Source organism: Solanum stenotomum, chromosome 3, assembly GCF_019186545.1.
Source record: "Solanum stenotomum isolate F172 chromosome 3, ASM1918654v1, whole genome shotgun sequence".
Classification (NCBI taxonomy): Eukaryota; Viridiplantae; Streptophyta; class Magnoliopsida; order Solanales; family Solanaceae; genus Solanum; species Solanum stenotomum.
In genome coordinates, this window is record NC_064284.1 from 18,416,391 (window position 1) to 18,424,751 (window position 8,361).

Here is an 8,361-nt window from a genome sequence, read left to right on the forward strand (position 1 = left end):
GTTTCCGAACCACGCGGTTCGGCAAAATAACGGATATCGATGACATGCCTCCGTGAAATAAATAAAAAAGAAAAAGAAATACTGTGGTGTGTGTCAGTTGATTTATTCGAGGAAAAACGGGAGACGTTAGATTCCTTTGACGGCGTCAAGTTGTCGTTTATTCTACGTGACTGCACAACGCACGGTTCGGGGACTTTTCCGGTAAAGTTGGAAAATGTCGACACGTGGGTGATTCTAAGTGGCTTATTAGGAAAGATAGTGGGCCAGGAATGATGTTTGGGCTTCATTGACCAAATAAGTTTGGGCCGGGTATAACAAGAGGAGACCGGAGTAGTTCACCATACATTACGTATTCAAAGGTCAAACATGGCATTTTCTTTTCTTTTCTTCTTTTTTTTAATGTAATAAGTCCATAAATCTTTAGATTTTCCTATTTATAATTTGGCTATTTCAAATTCAAGTAGGAAGGTCAATTTTGGGATAAAGCTCCTCAATAGTGATTTTATTTTCAGAGCTCGAATATGAAATTTCTGATAAAACATAAAGAAATACTTTCTTAGTCCTTAATTTTAGTCAAGAAATGAAATTATATAGTTTGTCATCTTAATTGTGGAAACTTCCTTCGTCCTTAAGTTTAGTCAATAAATGAAATTATAGATCTATATAGTGATTCAAATGACTTGAATCAAAATTTAAATTTTCAATAAACCTACTTTTAGATTATTAATTTATTTTTTTTCAAATGTCCGATGTCTACTGTTAGATAGTTATAATTAAGTTCATACCAATTTTGACTTTGATTCGTAATACACCCCCTTTATCTCACTTTTACATTGTATCATTTAATTCGAGTGAATATCAAGTTTTTGTTTTTTCTCAACTCATATTACAAAAACTGAAGTGTAAGAAAGACTACAAGACTAATGATTGTAAAATTAATTTGTTGGAGACTACTAAAATCGACTAGTTAAATGAAATTGATTTTATGAACCTCTGTAAATTGTGTGCTAAGTAACAGTATTTTTTGTAGAGAAATATGCAAATTTATCAACCCTACACATTTCTAACAAAGAATAGAGTGTAAATCCAAATATTAGAATAGATCAAATAATACCTTATAACTATAAAATAAACGATTCTACATATCTTATTTTAAAATAAGTCATAGCTATTTATTCGTGGGAATAGGAATTTTAAAAATAAAGGAACAGTGCAACTAGGAAATCACGTTCGAGGAACACGTCTGATCATCATGCAAAAGTATATACACTTAGATTTTTTTTAAAATAAGATGAACAATATTATTTATTGGCAAGAGAATAAGCTTTAATATATTTTATTTTAATTCCTGTCTGCACGTTTGCTTCATTCACATGACAGCAAGCCAATTTAGAATTTTTCATTAATTTTCTAAGACTAAAGATTTGCTTCAATATTCACACGATATACGTCGAATTTTAAATAGCGATACGGGAAAATGATCAATTATACCTTTTGTTTGTCTTAGTTCTACTAGGTCAAACCATATAATATGAGCAGAGTTGTAAATTAGGACAAGATTCTAAAAGGCAAATTGCAATGACAACTTGCTCTCTTAACTAGGTAACTTGAGCCTTGCCATTATTTCGAAGCGATTAAATCAGAATTTTCACTAAAGAATATCAATAAATAAAAGAATAAATCTAAAAAAAAAAGTTAAAGAATATGTGTGTAATTTTTTTATAAAGAAATGTCAATTCACACCTGAATACATGTGGCACTGCCACTGCCCAAGTGACAATTGTTACCTAGTTGATCTTCGCCATACTCTGTTTAATATCATTCAGTTAATTAACTGATACTTAAGTATTTAAGGTTTGCATTGTTGGTTTCATTAACTAGTAGGTTATACCCTTAAGTGTTTAGCTACATATTTTATGTTTAAATTAGCAAGCGTTAATAATAAAAAGTCTTTATATTTAGAGAATATATTTCACTTTAGCATGATGATAAGTGTAATCCTAATAAGCGGTATCAAATCAAAAGTCATGATTTCGATTGTCAAGAACAACATGTTGCATGAGGCATTGTAGTGGGAGGAGAATTGTTGGATATATAATGTCAACATTTTGCTTATGGCAAGGCCCACGAGGGACTGAGATGGCCCAAGTTCTTTTTATGATTTGACAGGGGGAGACTTGTGGCGTTTGTTGTTGAATGAAAAGAAAGGGGAAGAATAACAATAGGCTTCTGGAAGGTCAAAGAACATTTCTCTTTTCTAGATGTGTTGTTATAACACAATACTAAAACAATCGATATTTTGGTGTCCTAATATTCCCTGCTAGCTACATTATAGCTTATTATATTCTAGATCTGTAATTAGTTACCACTTTTACCAATTCAAGGACCTATATTTGGCTTTACATTTATATATATGAACTCTCGATATAAACATATTTATACGATCAGGTCATTTATCACGTAAATATAAATAACTTTATATGACACGATTTAATCATCAGTAAACCGATAAAAGTATTAGTAGTACTTAAATTCTTACCTCACATTAAACTATACAATAATGATTGACATAAATATTGAAGAAAGTGGATATTGGAGTTACCTTCTGAAACATGGAGTAGAGCTTCTTCTGCGCAGCAGCAGCTCAATAGAGATGAAGTAAGTGAAGAAAATAGGCATTTATGTATTCCATTTGATTTTTTTTTTGTTTTTTTGTTTGGTCATAACTCATAATGAATAGTTTATTCGGGTTTATGCTCTTCTTGTGGAACATTTCAAGAATATGCTCTATTGAGAGCAATGTGTCACACTTCATATTCAGACAAAATTTCACACAAGTTTTCATACTTGAAATAATCACCCTTTGTACTAATTCTATGAATTAAAAAAAAAAAGACTTACCATTGTCATATGATCATTGCCTCTAGGTTCAAGTTGTGGAAATAACTAGCTTCTTGCAGAAATGTATGATGACACTTGTACAATATAGGAAGCTAACATATTGATAATTAACGCGTTCATTCAAGCCTGATGATTCATTTCTCTTAACTTCAAATGAGTTAGGTTTAGGTGAAAATTTAAGTACACACAAAGATCGTAAATAATATGTTAAAATCAAATCATCAACAAGATATTTATTAGAAAGATTTTATCATGAGATCAGGGGCGGACCTACGTTGTAGGTTTCGGGTGCTCGAGCACTCACTGATCTCAACGCGTAATGCGTAAAGTTAGATATAATTTTTTTTTAAACTAGTATATGAAATAGTTGAGCACCCAGAAATAATAAGGTGTCTTAGCTGCTTTGGTTTGGAAGCTGAATATCCAGCGCTTAGCACGCGGGAGTTTGGGGGTTCGAATCTCGGTTGAAGCATTAAGTTTTTTCAGTTTTGTTACTAACGTCTTTCATATATTACTAGACATTTTCTCTTCTTTTTTCTTTTTTTCAATCTTGGCCCTTTTTTCCGCTTAACATTTCAATCTTAAATTTTTTGTTTAGTTTATTTTTTCACCTTTTTAATTTCCTATATCTCATTTATTACAACAAAAAAACTTAAGCTTTTAAAACTTCAGAGCGTAAATATTTGTAATTGTTAATTTGCGATATGATACAATTATTCAATATCTTCAAACTATGAAAGGTCGTCGAGAATCGTACTACTAGAAGGTTCTTTTTCTAAAAAATAAAATAAAAAATAATATATATATATAAATATTAATTGTAGTTCACTCAGTAACTTATGACTAGAAGTCTTATTTTTAATAATAAGACTTTTATTTTCACTTTAATAAAAATAATTATACATTTATATTAAGAAGTGAGCACCCATGATCTTAAAATTCTGGATCCGCCACTGATGAGATACAATCGAAAGGGCTCGTGCAGAATATAAAACATCATATCTTTCTTGTTCATACATATAACATATTTCTAGAAGGCTAGAAAATGATTATGTAATAGGCTCCATCAAGTTGCTTAGGATATGGTCTCGAGTTTTGCCATCTTGAACCCCAAATCCATCTCCAAATTGATACATAACATGTCCCATTCGCGCTATATTTATTACATGCTTAGCAATTTCTCGATGGGACATAGAAAGTGTATTAAAACGATAATTGATCTTCTTCCACGAATCCAAAATTATGCTTTCGATATGCTCTCGAGCTACATCCTCTGAGACATTTTCTTGTTGCATGTAACATATAATTGATGAAGCAACATCACCTCTCTCTAGCTCCGCCTACGTATATTATGACAAAAAAAAACTATAAGGGACAATGAAAATAGAATGAGGTAAAATTAAGTTTGAACTAGGACTTACCGTTGAGGTACCTTGGTCATTGCAAAGTCGAAATATAACTGAAGTGTGGTAAATAATTTCTTGGAAATTTTTGCTTGAATCAAGTGATTCATTTGTGATTTTATTATTTGTGAAACCATAAATCACATAATCAGAAAGTAATGGAACAGTGGATGAAATCCACCCATTGTTAAGATACTCTTCAAGTGTTGGTATATGGCCTTCATTGTACCACTTTGCTTCCACCAGCATGGCTTTACAAAAGTTGAGCCACTGAATTATTGAAACACAGATTAGCAAACTTTGGTTAAAAAAATCATGTTAAAGATGTAATATAAAGTTAATTAATAAGCACATGGTAGACACATAAGACAAAAGAAAAACACGAGTACATGATTGGATAATTTGGACGACGGATTTTATTTGAATAATATGAATCTAAAAAATAACGTTTATATTTTCGGCTTCCAGTAGTATTTAGAAAAGAAAGAGAAAAGGATTTCGTTAATATAATGAAGAAATTCCTGGTCAGAGAGGACCTATAGTTAAAGTTACTAATTCGGTAAAACTCAATAACTTTAGCTTAAGAAAGTGTATTTATATTAAAAAATCTACTTAATAGGTATAAATAACTTACTTCAAATCTTATTGCTGTCAAACCAATCTTAAAATTCGAATTTGAATGAGTCAGATTAATTGTACTCCCTTTGTTCATTTTTACTAGTCATGTTCGCTTCTAGAGAGTCAATTTGATTGATTTTTCGAAGCTAAATTGAATGAGATAATTTGAATGTTTTAAAATTAAAATTTAGGCATTCGAAAACTATTCAAAAATACTATAATTTGCAAATCTTCTTATATTAATATATATGATGAAAAGAATACATTTTAAAGTGTTGATCAATATTAATGCAGTTTGACTTTTAAGAAGCGTAATATGACAATTAAAGTAAACGGAGGGAGTATATATTAAGACTACTTTAGTATGTACATACGCCTTGTTTCAGACGAGCAAATGCTGAAGGGCAACATCCTTTTTGTTGGTCATCAATTTCAGCAGATATCTCTTCTACTGTATCATACAATGCTCTGAAACAAATTTGTATACACTCTGGTAGACATTTTACTTCATTTGGATCCCACCTAATTAAATATGAAAAATTTCATATTAATTTTATGCATTTAAACTATAATAAAAACTCATTTATTATTAACAACGTACTTACTTGTTTATGGCATGAGTAAATTGTTGTGCATCGGCTAATGGACCATAAATATCAAAAACATCATCTATTATTAATACCAATTGAAACACTTTGGTAACCCATTTTCTAATGCTTCCATCTTCAGGCTTAGAGCCAATTCCTCCAGCAAAATAAAAGCATTCTACTATCCTGTCCCTTGTAAAGAACAAATCTTCAACTATGTCCAGATCCCTCCACCAACTGGTAATAAAAAGGCAAGAATATAATCGATTTTCATCTGCTTTGATATTCGATGAAATAGTTGAGGTGAGGAATACACACACAAAAAAAAAAACGCGTACCTTATAACATCTTTGAGATCTTTTAGGTGTGTGGCTTGAATTATATTGAAGTTAAGTTTAGCCAAGTTGAGCAATACTTGATTTGTGTTATTGTTGCCTTGTTGAGCAAACATTGTTATGTGTCTTCTAACATCATACCATCTCACTCTCCATGCCAATGGAAAATAATTGCTCAAATTTTCCTTATTATTAGTAGTAAAACTAGTATTCATGAGGTTATTAGTTGTGAACAATCTTATGTCATTTAGTAAATTTTCACCATCCATGCTCAAATATGACCCTTCCAAAAGCTCCAATAATGTTTTTATATCTGACATTTTCTTTGTTCCTTTGCTATCAAACAACTTCTTTAACATATCTGTAGTACAAAAATGTCATTTATTCGTTATAATATACTATGCACTTTTTCTCTATCTTAATTTATATGACGTACGTTTATATTACCTTGTGAAGCATAGTAGCCATGTTGCCTTAGGAGTCTGAAGCATAATGCAGTGCCATATAAGTCCTTATTCTCCTTTGTGCTACTACTACTTTTCATGCACATAATTGTTTTTTCCAAAGCTCCTTTTGTTTGAACGTCGAAGTAATTAGTGAGGCCAAATTTGTCAATTTCATCTACAAGTTCCAGCAGGGCTACTGGAGTACCACTCTTTGAAAACGTGCAACTCATTACTTCCTCTTTTAGCTTCTCAGCTTAAATTTGGTACTTCTTTTTCTGCACCACCAATTATTATTACTAGTAAAATTGACAGTTATTTAATTTAATTTTCCGTGTTCGATATATAAGTAAAAAATATTAATTTTAGAAGCAGCTAGACAAATATTATGAGATGTGAGGGTAGACTGGTGTGGGATGGGGGCTACGAGGATGATGATGTGTATTGGAGGGTGGAAATGAGATATAATTAATAAAAAATGTCACTTATGAAACTTTTTTTTCTTCTTACCCCTCGACCCACCTTAGGAGCTCCCACCTTTTTTTGCTTCATTGCTGACTCAAACCCACATACATCTTTAAGATTGGAGATTAGGAATGTTTATCGTCCGTGTAACTCCTTCTAGTCCACTTATAAAACTTATGTTTTCTACTTCCACTAGAAAAGTTATTATTTAATTTCGTCATCTTAAGGAACTGTTTCTCTAAATAATATAAAATTTTAACCAACCAGACATGAAAATATTGATACCGAGCAGATCCTTAGACATTTAGACTTTGATAAACGATTGAACTTGAAAATACTTACAGAATATTGAGTTGTAAGAGAAAGTAGATGATCATATTTCCAAATGTTTGGTTTATATGAAGAAACCTTGGTTTCAGGCTGAATTTGATTTTTAATACTAAGAGTATGAAGTTTTTGTGTTTGCATGGTTGGAATAACTGATAATATGGATCTGCAAGCCATGGTTTGAGTACATTGGAAGGTACATCAAGTGTACAGATATATAACAACCATTTAAAGGAGAAGGTCAATAAATAATGAGCCAATGTCATTTAATTAGTATTTTCTTTGGGGGTACATTAAAAAAGACTAAAAAGAAATTAGGGTCTTTTAAAAGCAATATAGAAGAAACTTCATATATTTGAAAGCATTTGTTCAAACTTTAACAAATGTTACGTCATTACTATTAGAAATAACGATTTCTCTTTTACCATAAATTATGAGAATTTGTGTTGAAGAAAATGATTTCCCCTCATTTTCGATCAAATCATCTCACCGAAAAAAGAAAAAAAAAATGATGAAAAACAGATTTTTCAAAATATTGGTGAGAATAATCACCGAATATTTTTCAGTAGAAAAATAGTGAGTTTTTATTAGTGTATGACCATCTAAACAATCAGTTCAAGTATAATACTAGTGTTTTAAAGCATCACAACAATATTCACAAATTAAACTTTTTTTGACCTACAATTTTAATTTTTGGATTCAAATCACTATGGAAGCAAAAAGACGGAAGTTCACGATTAAAATAAAAGGTTGTATTAAACTATGCCAGTTCTTGAAGCGTTTCAAAGAGCCGCTGATATGAGAAAAATAATACTTGCAAAATAAACGAATCTCCAAGCTAAGATGATGAGTGATGACTACTGACTAGTATTCCAGTCATCCATGTTTGTTGTATCCCCAAAAAATTGGAAATTATAATCAATTTGCTTGTTTTTTAACTAATTTTAGTATTGAATAACGCATGTGTCCATTGACGAAATTGTTTAATACTCTTACCTACACCAAAGAATGGAAAATTGCAACTAATTACTCCATAAATTAAGTGTTCTTTTTTACTAATTTTATTAGGATATTCCAATGGAACAACTCATACTGCATTATCCATTTTCGATATTGTGTATACTATTCTTAAACAATAGTTGCAACTTGCAAGTAATTAATTAGAGAAGATTAAGCAAAAAGGACATTTTTGAAAATTCAATTGGTAAAATAGTCATTGATGTTATAAAATGGCAGCAAACAGCAAGAAATGTAAAAAGATAAATAAAGATAATCTTTTTTT

At 30.7% G+C, this 8,361-nt stretch overlaps 1 pseudogene; it reads right to left on the reverse strand.

Annotated features, from left to right (window-relative positions):
* Positions 1 to 3,950: 3,950 nt before the first annotated feature.
* Positions 3,951 to 7,256, reverse strand: LOC125860636 (alpha-farnesene synthase-like; annotated as a pseudogene).
* Positions 7,257 to 8,361: the final 1,105 nt, after the last annotated feature.